Source organism: Chrysochloris asiatica, unplaced genomic scaffold (assembly GCF_000296735.1).
Source record: "Chrysochloris asiatica unplaced genomic scaffold, ChrAsi1.0 scaffold00544, whole genome shotgun sequence".
NCBI lineage: Eukaryota > Metazoa > Chordata > Mammalia > Afrosoricida > Chrysochloridae > Chrysochloris > Chrysochloris asiatica.
The window spans coordinates 336,835-351,332 of record NW_006409062.1 but is presented as its reverse complement, the minus strand read 5'-3'; the positions used below and the strand labels follow the sequence as shown (position 1 = coordinate 351,332).

The 14,498-nt window shown below is 40.4% G+C and overlaps 1 pseudogene; it reads right to left on the bottom strand.

The window, feature by feature from the left end:
* Positions 1-4,181: 4,181 nt before the first annotated feature.
* Positions 4,182-9,619, bottom strand: LOC102814821 (annotated as a pseudogene).
* Between the last annotated feature and the right edge of the window lie 4,879 nt (positions 9,620-14,498).

Below are 14,498 nucleotides of genomic sequence, written 5' to 3'. Positions count from 1 at the left end.
ACTATGTGATCTCCAGCATCATTTCTATCACTAAGGCCATATTTTCCAACTACTGGTCTTTCCTTTTTTGTTTCCAACCTTCACATTCCAATCACCAGTAATTTTCTATGCATCTTGATTACTTGTTTGGCCAATTTGAAACTGAAGCAGTTAGGAGAATTCTTCCATTTAATCATCACTGGTTTTAGCTGTTGGCGTAACCATTTGAATAATAATGGTATTAACTGGTCTTCCTTGTAGGTGTATGGAAATTATTCTATCCTAGGCAGCATTTTACTACAAAATAAATCTTGAAATGTTCTTTTTGATGATTAATGTAATGCCATTCTTCTTCAATTTATTGTTTCTAGCATAGTAAACCATATGACTGGCAGCTTCAAAATGGCCAATACCAGTCCATTTAGTTCACCTAATGCCTAGGATATTGATCCTTATGCAGTCTATTTAATTTTCTAATTTTCCTAGATTCATACTTCATACACTCTATATTCCGGTTATTAATGGATGTTTGCAACTGTTTCTCTTCAATTTTAGTTGTGTCCATCAGCAAATGAAGATCTGCAAAGCTCTGCTCCACTCACATCAGTATGGGCAACTGCACTTTGAGGAGGCAGCTCTTCCTCGGCTGAATTTTGAGTGCCTTCCAACTTAAAGGGCTCATCTTCTGGCATTATATTTTACAATGTTCTGCTGCTCTTCATAAGGTTTTCAGTAACAAACCATTCAGAAATAGGCCGCTTCTCCTTGCTCCTTGTCTGTCTTGGTCTGGAAGCTCTGTCTTGGTTTGAAACCTGTTTACTATGGGTGACCTTGTTAGTATTAAAAACAACAGTGGCATAGTTTCCAGCATCACAGCAACATGCAAACCACCACAGAATGACAATCTGAGTAATGAATATGGATGTAATATTGTTGCTATGTGCAAAATTATACAATAAATGTCTTATTTTTAAAAAGTATGAATATGTAATGAAGATAGGGACTGAGTTTGACCACATTCCATGGACCCCCATCGACCTGGAGATGACAGAGAGAAGAGGAAGGGCTGGTTGGTCCAAAGTATGGCAAGACCTGGGGACTCCTGTGCCCATGGTCAAGGACATAGCCATGGAGGGCTAGAGCTGAGAGTAAAGCATCCAGCTAAAATGAAGTCAGGGGAGATGCACAAGAACACCCAGACTTGCAGATTGAACCATTTGACCTAGTGTCAATGGCTTGATGATCACAACTCAACGAGAAGAAGATTAAAAATTTGATAAAGGAAACAAGTATAAATTGCTACGCTTTGATGAACTAGACCTATACTTATGGATGTAGTAGCTCAAAATACCAACTGAGAGGGAAGGAGTCTTCATTCTGTCCTCCCTTTATATAGGGTTGATAAGAATGGGCAACACAGACATTGTTTACCTAAAATGGGGGGCTATAAAGGCACAAAGTGACTGGTTTACAAGTTTTCAAGAGGAAGTTTAGTTTCAGAATGTGCAGTGCAAGGTAAAATCCCCACTGAATAGTTTTCCTTTTGTCTAGATGGGCCTGGTGAAAGGAGGAGGGGTAAGATTCTTATGATTCAACAGTGAGTAATTGTTATTGTGACTAATTCTGATGGTAACAACTGTAAAGATAGAGGTTTTGTAACATAAAAGGGGTAGCAGTTAATCTTACAGTCCAGAAACAGAGGACCCTAGAAGCATCAAGAGAGAAGAGCACGAGCAGAATGTGGGGCCCTATCCAGAGAAGCAGTGACACCAGAGATAGGGGTGGAGATGAGGACATAGAGAGATAGAGCAATGCAGGACTCTAGACTCATGGAAAGAGAAAGATTGTGTGCTGGTGGCCAGGAAGCAGGCTTGCAGAATGTGCCCTTTGGTTGTTTAAATTCAGAATGTGTCTCTGAGTGTTTTTGTGTATACCTACTCACCCCCCCCACCTCCAAAACACCAAAAAACAAAACCAGAGGGAATAGAAGCAAATACTGTTGAATGATGATGCATGGAGGGGATTGTAATCACTGTAATGAAATGATGAGTTTAAAACCAATGTTCTCCCATGTAAACTATCACTCAAGTCACAATAAAAACTTTTTTAAAAAGTATGTGTCTGTGTATATGTATGTTTATGTGCTGTTGTTGTTAAGTGCTGTGGGTGAGGTCGGTGGTTCAGACTCACCAGTCACTCCTTGGAAACCCTATAAAAGGTCACCATGGGTCAGAACTGACTAGACGGCATTCAACAACAACAACTATATATATATTTATACAGAGAGATAGAGAGCCCTGATGTGGTGCTGTAGGATAAACACTGAACTGCTAATGGTAAGATCAGCAGTTCAAAACTACCAGTAACTCTCAGAAACCCTATACAGTGTCACTATAAGTCAGAACTGACACAAAGGCATACAACAAGAAATATATGGGGAGTGAGGTGGCTCTGTAGGATAAGCACTGAACTCACCACAAGGTTGACAGTTCCAGCTCACCAGCTGTTCTGCAGACAAAGATGAGGCTTTCTGCTCCCACAAAGATTTACAACATAGGAAACACTATCAAAGTCACTATGAGTTGAAACCGACAGGGTCAGAAACCCTGTACAGGGTCGCTAAGAGTCAGAACTGACTCCACGGCACATAACAACAACAACATAAACCCTATATAGAGTCACTTGAAGCCCCTCGTACATTATATAACACACAAACATATACCTCTCTAATAAAACCACTCCGGGATTGAAAAGGAGTGCAGGAGACTGGATGCAGCAGCGGCAGACAGTGGTGGGCAGGGAGACTGAAATGCTAATTCCTCTTCAGAGTGAGTGGGTAGATGGGGGATAATGAAAAAGATGTAGACATAATAAGCATGGTGAAGGAGAGGCAAATTAGAGAACTAAATGACAGCACAGAACAGGAGACAAATCTACAGGAAAACCCTGACAGAAAAAAAGAGGGAAAGCTAAGAAAATGATGGCTATGAAAGAACAAATGAAGACAAACATTAAGAATAAAATCCAAGAAAGAAAGGAAAGGCAGTTCCTAATGAAGACTTCAAGCAGACAAGACACTAGAGAGAAGGGGATGAAAATGTTGATTTAAACAGAATAAATAAAGAAAATTTTAACGTGCTCAATGATTTTGCAAGTTTCTCTTATGAGGATGCAGATAGGAAAAAATAGATTTCAGAGGTCAAAATTACAGCTTGCAAGTTAGGAAAGAAGATAAAAAATGTGTTTCTCATTCACATGTTTTTCAATATCTGGACATAGAGTTTTGATAAACTTTTGGAAATTCAAAATGACAAAGCATTAAGGGACTTCAGAGATCATTTAAAAACATTTTGATATGTTTCTGTATTTCTATGTCCCAGTCTCTCTCTGTGTTTCTATCTGAACATACACACACACACACACACACACTCTATCTTTTTTCTAAAGCCTTTGTAAACATTATGACACTTTAGTATGTACTTCCTATTCTCCTGCATGCTTAAAAAACCATGATCATACCTAGAAAAGTTAATAATCCCATATTATCTCATTAAAATAGTCCAAATAACATCTCATTTAAATTATTGCCCAGTAGATTACAATTTATGGCGACCGCACATAGAACAGCTCTATAGAATTTCTTGGTTGGAATCTTTACAGAAGAAATTACCAAACCTTTCTTCCACAGCGCCTGCTGATTTTTCCATAACGATTACAGGGTGGGTTGGAAATGTCAACCTTTAGATTACTAGTCAAGCATAAACAACACTATATTATTGTTGTTATTAAGTGCTGTTGAGTCAGTTCTGACTCATAACAACCTTGTATAGGGTGTCCAAGTTGTTGCTGCTGAATTTGAACCACCACCTTACGGTTTGCTGTCCAGTGCTTATCTTACAGTGCCACACCAAACCGCCATTGAGACCATTTTGTTGTTGTTAAACGCTGTCGAGTCAGTTCTGACTCATAGCAACACTGTTGTATAGGGTTTCCTAGGAGTAGCTAGTGGGTTTGAAGTGCTGATCTTCTGGTTCACAGAGCAGTGCTGATCCTACACCAGGATCTGGTTGAAACTATAGCAGTCTGTATTTAAACATCAGCAATGACAAAAATATCTATTATAGCTGCTGTTTTTGTCGCATGTGTACATGTTCGTGTGTGTGTGTGTAGAAATAATTTATTAGTAGACAAGGCCTAGAGTTTTATTCCTTCATGGACACATCCATAGTATATCCATGGTGGCCAGTGATCATGCTGTGCTGGTCTCGAACCTGAAGGCCCCAGAAGTGACACAGATCTCTGTGAGCCCAAAACTTCCTCATCCGCACCAAGTCTTCACGGAGCTTGTTGTCCAGACCACTGGCCAGGGCTTGACTGTATTTGCCACCCTTCACATCTTTCTGTCTGTACAGGAACCAGTCAGGAACGTTGTACTGGCATGGACTCTGCGTAATGGTGCTTACAGGCTTCATCTCATCCTCAGTGAGCCGTTCTGCTGTCTTGGTGAGGTCCATGTGTGCTTTCCTCAACACCACATGAGCGTACCTTTGTCCCACACCCCTAATGGTGGCATTACTTTCCACTGCTCGTTGATGTTAGTGTTGAGTACTCTTAAAATGTGCTGGAGCTTCTGGGGCTCGGTAGAGACATGGCAGGGACAGTAACGCGGTTTGTCAGCCTCAGGTAGAAGAGCGTTTGTGTTTTTAAAGACAGGAACCCAATTAAGATTTACATATTGTATTTGATCTTGTCTCTAGTCTTTTTGACATGAGAAAAGTGCTGAAATGAGGTGATACATCCAAGACAATGCAGACCCTTGGACTTATTTAAGTAGGATTGTTGTAGATACGATGGCTTTAAATTTGAAGATAACTTTAAAAAAGAAGTATCAAAGATGTCATCTTTTTTTTTTTTTTAATTAGTAATACAGAGCCCTCATGATGTGCCAGTATACTGTGGTGGTTGGTGGTGGTGGTTATGTGTCGAGGGACCCTGTACAGGGTTTCCCAGGCTGTAAATCTTTACGGGATCAGAAAGCCTCGTCTTTCTCTCACGGAATAGCTGGTGGTTTAGAACTGTTGACCCTGAGATTAGCAGCCTGATTCGTAACCACTATGCTGCCAGAGCTCCCTATCAGTATACTAGACATATGGCATACCAGACATCTGCGTTCATTAGCTCAGTTAACATTCACTAAGCTGTTGAGGAAGAGGCCCTCAACAGCCCCTGTTACCAGAAGCTCTGAGTGTCAGCCAGCCTGCTCAAGGTCTACTGGCTGGTGGAAGATCCAACCGATTCCAGAGTCCACCCTCTTTACTGCTCTGACCATGGAAAACACTAAACATACACTGCCTCCAAGTATATTTTGAGCTATATACTCATATTTGTAAACTGTATGTAACTTTTTGAATGAAGTTTTTAAAGTAAACGGTTCAATCTCAATGGCTAATTTCGTGCCGGTATTTTCAACAGTGAGGAGCTCTGGTGTCATAGTGGCTAGAGCACTCAGCTGCTAACCAATAGGTCAGCAGTTCGAACCCACCAACCAACCATTATGTAGGAGAACGATGTGGCCGTCTGCTTCCGTAAAGAAACCCTTCAGGGTAATTCTGTTCTGTCCTATAAGTTCACTATGAGTCTGAATCAATTCAGTGACAATAGATTTGTTTTTCTGTTTGTTTATTCTCAAGAGTACTACTTTGGAGATAAAAAAAAAAATAAGGCTAGATAAATCTTCATATCTGATCCATTGGACAATATAGAATAATGATAGTAATTCTAGCTCACATTTTTGTAATAACAGTATCAATAAGAGAAAGAACAAATCATGCAAATAAATAATAAATAATAACTAAGTTAACAAGTGAACTGTCTTTATGATCTAGTGCTGCTAAACAGAAATATAACAGAAATACCACGAGTGGATAACTTGAACAAACAGAAATTTATCCTCTCATAGTTTAGAAGTCTAGAAGTCTGAATTCAGGGTATTGGCTGTAAGGAAAAGTCCTTGTCTCATTTCAGCATCTGTGGGTCCAGCATTCCTTAAAGATCTCCATGTGTCTCGGTAGCAATCATTCCCTGGATCTAGGAGTTCCACAATGTAGAGACCCAGGTCTAAAGGATGCACTCCACTCCCGGCTCTTCTCTCTGGATGGTACTGGGTCCTTCTTTCTCTGCTCATGTCTGTCTCCTTTTTCTCATGTAAGATAAAAGATGTTGCATGCCTTGGGCATCTCCAGGATCAGGGTAGTGAGTGGTATGGCACTGTAGGATAAGCACTGGGCTGCTGACCCCACAATCAGTGGTTCAAACCCAGCAGCTGCTCCTTAGAAATTCTATACAGGGTCGCTGTGAGTCAGAACTAACTTGAAGTCACTTAACAGGAATATCCCACTCTTAGTCCTCTTAAGGGTTTATCACATCACATCACAGCAGGGGAACCATCATGTCACTGCCAAACTGCTGAGAATCATGGTCCAGCCAAGCTGACACAGAAATGGGGACTGGGGAGAACACAATTCAATCCATCTATTAGATTCATCGACTAGATGAATAGTAGATTTAATAGAAGCAATTCTTTCTCTTTCTCCTTTTTCTAGGCAAACAACCACATTTTAATGCAAATAACATATGAGTTATACATTTATGCAAACCATGCAACCTTGAATATTGTTTTCATAAACGTGCTAACGCAATATCTCTTACAAGTTGCTGTTTTCAACTTCAATTTTTTTTTTTTCTGCTTATGGATTTAATGTTACTAGAATAAAACTGACCTTATGGAAACTTCATTTAAGGGAGGTATTTTTCTAAACCAAATGCAACCAATGGTGTAATGAATGGGCTATTGCTGGAAACATGACGCCATGTTGAAATCAAAAGAGAATGGGTACCTGGAAGTTCTGTTGCTTGCTTCTTCTGCCCTCATGATGACTTTCAGCTTGATGTTGGCAATGTACAATTTATGTTTAATTCCTGACTTGATCCTAAAGGATTCTAAGATTTAGATTTATGAACGGAAAAATTGTGCACTATATAATTAATATATAAGTGGAGTCCTGGTGTGGCTCTGTAGAATAAGCACTGGATTGGCAAGGTTGGTTTGAACCGCAAGATTGGTGGTTCAAACTCACCAGTCACTCCTTGGAAACCCTACAAAGGGTCGCTATGAGTCAAAACTGACTCGATGGCACTTAACAACAACAACAACAACATATAATTAATAACTGGCTGGTTCTAGTAAAGACATTGCAAAATTCAAATGTGAAGTGTAAAAAAGAAGCAAGAGTGTTTCTATATGCTCACAAGCATATGACTAAGGAGACTGCATCATTGATCAAAGACAATGGTGCTAATAAGACATAATTAGACTATGAAATAAGCAGACCTAACATAACATAACTTAGGAGTCTTGGTGTGGCGCTGTGGGTTAATGCACCAGACTGCAAAGCCGTTTGAACTGCAAGGTTGGTGGTTCAAGCTCAACAGCGACTCCTTGGAAACCCTATACAGGGTCACTATGGGTCAGAACCGACTCGATGGCACTTAACAACAACAACATAACTTAGGTCTATGGACGTACCACCCTGAATGCACCTGGTCTCCTCTGACCTAGGGCCTGGTTAGTACTTGGATGGGAGACTGCCTGGGAATTCCAGGCACTGTAGGTTTTATGTGCATGCAGACTGCTGTTGGCCTCCCTCTTTTTTTTGCTAGACTGTAAAGTCGGTTTGAACCATAAGGTTGACAGTTCAAACTCTCTAGTCACTCCTTGGAAACTCTATACAGGATCACTATGGGTTGGAACTGACTCAATGGCACTTAACAACTACAACAACAACATAACTTAATGGAGTCCTGGTGTAGGCTGCGGGTTGCTGGACTGCAGGGTTGCTTTGAACTGTAAGGTCAGCAGTTCAAGCTCACCAGCAGCTCCTCGGAAACCCTACATAGGGTTGCTATGCACCAGAAACAACTGATGGCACTTAACAACAACAAACCTTAATAGTTTCACTTAAGATGATCTGAAAGGTTTTCACACTCAACTGTTCAGCGCAGAACAATTGTGTAACTCTTTTGCTTTGTTTACTCCTCCAATTAAAATCCAGAGTCAGAAGACAATTGATAATATGATCAGTGCAGTTAGAATCGAGATTCTTACTGACAGCGACTTGATGCCGTTTACACCAGTGCATGCTTGGCTTTGGTTACATTTCCAATTGATAGAATGTGATTTACTAACAGCCTCGGCAGGTTCAAGGTCCTGATTGAGGACTCAAAAGTGGTGAGGATGTAACTACCAACTTAAATTCAGAAAAAAAGGTACATTTTCAATAGTTTATTTTCTGATCACTGGGGTTCTGCCAAACTCAATGGTTTCTTGACCATGCCTTATACCTTTATTACATGTTGCTGTTGTTGTTGTTGTTAAGTGCCATTGAGTCGGTTCCAACTCGTCGCTATCCTGTATAGGGTTTCTAAGGAACAGTTGGTGGGTTTGAACCACTGACCTTTTGGTTCAAACCGACCTTGTGGTCCAGTGCATAATACTGCAGTGTCACACCAGGATTCCATCATTTATTATATCCTTTGTTATATAAACATGATCAAAGTAACATATTTGACTATTGAATGAGGCCAAAATTCTCTTGGAAATGTCTTGAGACATTTGTAGTGTATGCATGGGTGCTCTATGCTAAAACTTGTAAGCATGATTTTGTCATGTACTTGTGTTATGTGTGTGCACATGGGTGTAGTATTTGTGGGGAAATATGGCATATGAAAGGGACCTGGTAGTACAGTGAGTTACAAGCTGGGCTGCTAACCATAAGATCAATGGTTCAAATCCACCAGTTCCTACATGGGAGAAAGATCAGACTTTCTGCCCCTTTAAAGATTTACAGCATTGAAAAACCAATACAGGGTCACTGTGAGTCAGAACCAAGTCATGTGACAGCATACCACCACCACCACCTCCACCAGGCATATGAAAATGCCAGAAAGGTTAGGGCAAAGACCAGTCTCTATTTACCTTTGCATTCTCAGAAGTTTGTGTATAATTTAGCATGTATGTAGGTATTCAAGGAATCCTAGTGACTTGTTTGCTCACCAAAATGTTGGTGGTTTGAAGTCATCCAGTGGTTCTGAGGAAGAAAGGCCTGGCAATGTACTTCCATAAATAGCATAGTGGTTATGAATTGGGCTGCGAACCTCAAGGTTGGCAGTTCGAAACTACCAGCTGTTCTGCAGGAGAAAGATGAGGCTTTCTGCTTCCATAAAGATTTACAGCCTTGGAAATCCTGTACAGGGTCCCTATGAGTTGGAACCGACTCCACGGCACATAACCACTACCACCACTATGAATTGGAATCAACTTGAAAGCAATCACGAACAGCATGTAAATACTCAGAAAATCCATTCAATCAGCGAATAGATCTTGAATGTATTCTATGTGCCAGATAAGAAAAACTGACCAACGTAATTTCTGGTTTGCTTGGTAAGTATGACGTACAATGGGACAAGCATCAAATAGCATGGGAGCACCAAGGAGGTCACCTGGAAGGCTTGGGAAGGACAGGGAAGGCTTCCAGGATGAAATGCCATTGAAGCTGGGGCTGTATGTGGAGTAGGAGCTCATGTTTGCTGAACAGAGCAGGACAATTTTCTTTAAGTAGCTTAAAGTCATAGGAGGAAGTAAACTACGTGAGTGTGGCCAAGATGGATAAACTACAAGGAACAGGTGACAGTGGTGGCTTGTGGGGAGAAAACTGAGTCAGTGGATCAGTCGCTTATGAATTCTCCATTAAACTTTCTGATTAGGTAGAAAATAGAATTTATTCCAAATTTAAGGTCACTTCAGTAGGGAAAAGACATAAGCACATATCCTTCATCTGAGCAAAATTTGAGGATGGTGTGAAGTTGACAGTGGTCTAAGGACAAGAACTAGGCTTTTAAATGTGTGAAGTTGTCTAGAGTCTAAGGTGAGAGGGAAATAGTGGCTCTATGGTGGAATGAGGATCGTTAGGAGGCATCTACTAGCATAATAACCACATGCAGGAGACCTGGAGTCGGTTCCTGGCCAAGGCAACTCAGGCATAGCCATTAGCTGTCTGTCCGAGGAGGCTTATGTGTTACTAAGATGCCGAACGGATTTCAGCAGAGCTTGCAGACTAAGACAGACAAGGAAGAAAGGCCTGATGGTCTACTTCAGAAAATTAGCCAGTGAGAATCCTGTGGGTTACAGCAGTTAGACCCCAGCAGGTTGTAGGCATGGAGCAGTTCATGACAGTGTTTTATTTTGTTGGGTATGGGGTTGCCATGAGTTGCAGGGTCAACTCCATGGCAGGTAACAACAGAAAGAGACAGTGAAATTGTTAAGACAAAGAATGGGAGTAAATGCATTCATTAAAACCTTAGTAATTAAAAAAATTGTGTGTGGGGGGTGGTGCATTTTTTAAAGTAAACTTCTGACAATTGAAATTCTGACAAAAGAAAACCAGGGAAAAGATGATAAGATCATGGGAAATATGACAAATGCACTCCTAAAAGCCACATTTGTTGAACATTTAAAAATTTTTGGTTTAATATAGTTCTTGTGCTTTACAATGTGAACTGAGAAAAGGGCAATTTTGATGAAAATATATTTTTTAAAGCAACATTTAAGTCTATTATGTTTACAAGAAGGTTATCATTACTGTGTTTCAGTGTTCAAAGGTGAATAGTTTTAATGGAGTGATTTATTTTGATGCTTTTCTTTGTATGTGGTTGGAACATTAGAGAAAACATCTTAATTCTAATCATTTCAGAGCAGTATCCTCTGTCAGTCTGTCGTACTGGTGGTTTGTGTATTGCTGTAATGTTGGAAGTTATGTCACTGGTATTTTAAATACCAACAGGGTCACCCATGGTAGATCGGTTTCAGCAGTTTCCAGACTAAGACAGACTAGGAAGAAGGAGAAGTGGCCTATTTTGAAATGGTTGGCCACTGAAAACCTAAAGGAGTAGCAACAGAGACTTGTCGGATATAGTGTCAGAGAGATGAAAACATTATAAATAGCCGCAGATTGCTGTCATATATAGTGCTGGAAGAAGTGCCTCAGGTTGTTGTTATTATTGTTAGGTACCATCAGTACTGACTCACAGCGACTTTATGCACAGCAGAACGAAACACTGCCTGATCCTGAGCCAACCTCACCACTGTTGCCACGCTTGAGTCCATCGATGCTGCCACTTGACCAATCCATCTCATTGGGGGTCTTACTCTTTTTCTCTGACCCGCCACCTTACCAAACATGATATCCTTCTCCAGTGACTGGTCGCCCCTGACAATATGTCCGAAGTATGAGAGACGAAGTTTGGCCATCTTGGCCTCCAAGGAGCACTCTGGCTGCACTTCTTCCAGAATGGATCTATTGGTTCTTTTGGAAGTCCATAGCACTTTCAATATTCTCCTCCAACACTATAACTCAAAAGCATCAATTCTTCTACAGTCTTCCTTATTCACTGTCCAGCTTTCGCATAAATATGAGGTTATTGAAAATACCATGACTTGGGTCAGGTGCACCTCAGTCCTCAAGCTGATATCTTTGCTCTTCAACACTTTAAAAAGGTCTTGTGCAGCACATTTGCCTAATGTAATATGTCGTTTGATTTCTTGACTGCTGCTTCCGTGAGTGTTGATAGTTGATCCAAGAAGAATGAAGTCCTTGACAACTTCAATCTTTTCTCCCTTGATAAGAATGTTGTTTATTGGTCCAGTGGTGAGGATTTTTGTTTTCTTTACATTGAGATGTAATCCATACTGAAGGCTGTGCTCTTTGATCTTCATTAGTAGATGTTTTAAGTTCTCTTCACTTTCAGCAAGCTAGGTTGTTTAGAAGGCACTGAAAATATGACTGGGAAAGAGCTACCTCCTCAAAGAAGAGTTGACTATGATGACATGAATGAACAAAGCTTTCAGGACCTTCATTTGCTGATGGGTCACAACTCAAAATGAGAGAAACATCCAAAAACATCCATTAATAATCAGGACATGAAATGTACAAAGTTATGAATCTAGGAAAATTGGAAGTCATCAAAATGGAAATGGAATGTATAAAGACCAATATCCTAGGCAGTAATGAGCTGAAATGGATTGATATTTAGCCATTTTAAATCTGACTATCATATGATTTACATTATCAAAAAGAACATTTCAAAATCTATGCTGTCAGTGATAGGATAATATTCAGATACCTACAAGGAAGACCAGTTAATACCATTATTATTCAAATTTATGCACTACCAACCGAAGCCAGTGAAAATGAAATTGAAGAATTCTACCAATACCTTCAGCTTGCAATGGATCAAACATACAATCAAGATGCACTGATAACTGCTGGTGATTGGAAAACAAAGAGTGGAAACATAGAGGAAGGATCAATAGTTGGAAAATATGGTCTTGGTGATAGAAATGATGATAGATCTTATTATCGAATTTTGTAAGACCAATGACTTCTTCACAGCAAATACATTTTTAAAACAACAGAAAATGTGACTATACACATGGGTCTTACCAGATGGAATGGTTGACTTATCTGTGGAAAGAGATGATGGAGAAACTCAGTATCATCAGTTAAAATAAGGCTAGGGGCTAACTGTGGAACAGACTGTCAATTACTTATTTGCAAATTTAGGCTGAAGCTGAAGAAAATTAAAACAAGTCCAAGGTTACAAATCTTTACAAAGGCAGATTTTATCCCATGGATGGTAGATTTAGCAGTCAAATATGTAACTAATTATTGCTTCGCCAGGGTTCCTTATGGAAACCTTGCTGCAAATGAGTTGGCTTCAATCCATAGAGATCCTATAGGACAGAATAGAATGCTCCTTTAGGTTTCTGAGATTAAATCTTTATACGAGCAGACAGATTTATATTTCACCTGTGGATCAGATGGTGGGTTTGAACCACTGACCTTGAGGTCAGCAGCCCAACACCCACTATGCCACCAGAATTCCTTTTATGGAAGCCACGTAATCCAAACTGAAGTAAATAAAAGGGCAGTTATCAGCAAATGCAGGAAAAAGGAGAAATCCTCTAGAGAAAAGTAGACATGCAAGGAGACATAAAAGAGCCTTTATGGATTTGGGTTAGGAGGGAGTTTGTTAAAAGGCAATGTGTATGTCCAAGATGAAAGGGATAAAGCATATATATTTCAAGCCTGGATTCAGAAATGATGAAAAACAGAAGAAACAGAACTGTCAAGTGTCCGTGATTAATAGTATTTTAGGGAAGATGTGGGTGAATGAGAGGTCAAAAAGAAGAAAACTATATGGGCATATGTAAAAAATAAAATAAATACAAGACAATCATGTAGGGAGGTTACTTTCTTGGTTAAGAACATTTACATGTTCCTCTTGTTTTAGTTTTTAGGAACCGCTATAATCTGACCCTGGTAGTGTAGTAGTTACGAATCGGGCTGCGAACCTCAGGGACAGCAGTTCAAAACTACCAGCTGTTCCGTGGGAGAAGGATGAGGCTTTCTGCTGTAAAGATTTACAGCCTCGGAAACCCTGTAGAGGGTCGCTATGAGTCAGAACCAACTCAATGGCACATAACAACAACAACAACAACAACAGTAGTCTGACCCAGACATATGTGTTAAGTTTTGACTCTCACTTCAGTAAAAAACTGAACGCATACAACAAAGCCTTACTGATGACCCACTATGGGCTGGGCAATGAAAGAACAATGAGCCAACTCTCCCCACTGTCATCTAACGAGGAAGCTGTCTCTGGCAGGTAAGCCAGACTGTCTTCAGAAAATAAAGTGCTCTTCCTATCCTTACCACCTTCACTCCCACTCTTCAGAGGCGAGGAAAACACAAAATCACTTTCAAGTGATAGTTGTAAGTGCACTCGAGTTGGTCCCAACTCAAAGTGACCCTGTATAGGGCTTCCGAGTCCGAAAATATTTGCCAGAGCAGAAAGCCTCATCTTTCTCCTGTGGAGAGGCTGGTGGGTTCGAGCTGCTGACCTTGTGGTTGACATTCCAGTGATTATCCTACAGAACCACTGCTCTCCTATATGTGATACAGACATTCCGAAATGTGATTCAGAAACTACTCCTCAGATAAAGGACTTCAGATTGTTCCTGTGACCTTGGCCTTTTTCTCCATCTCCCCTCTCCCTCATCGAAGTCCCACTTTCCTTCAACAATTCAGTCCAACAGGTTTCTCCTTAAGGAGTTATGACCTAGTGGAAGACAAACAATGAGTACTTATTAACCAGGACAATAGCCAGCATGTGGCAACAGGAGCTATTACAGGGAGGGAGGAGCATGGGACAGGAAGAAAGCAGGGAGACTTTGTGGAGGAGATAGCACTATAGAAGGAAAACAAGACTAGAATTATGGATTTTGTTGTTGTTGTTGCTGTTATGTGCCGTGGAGTTGGTTCTGACTCATAGCGACCCTGTACAGGGTTTCCGAGGCTGTAAATCTTTATAATGTCCAGTTTTCACATGCATATTGTTGTTGT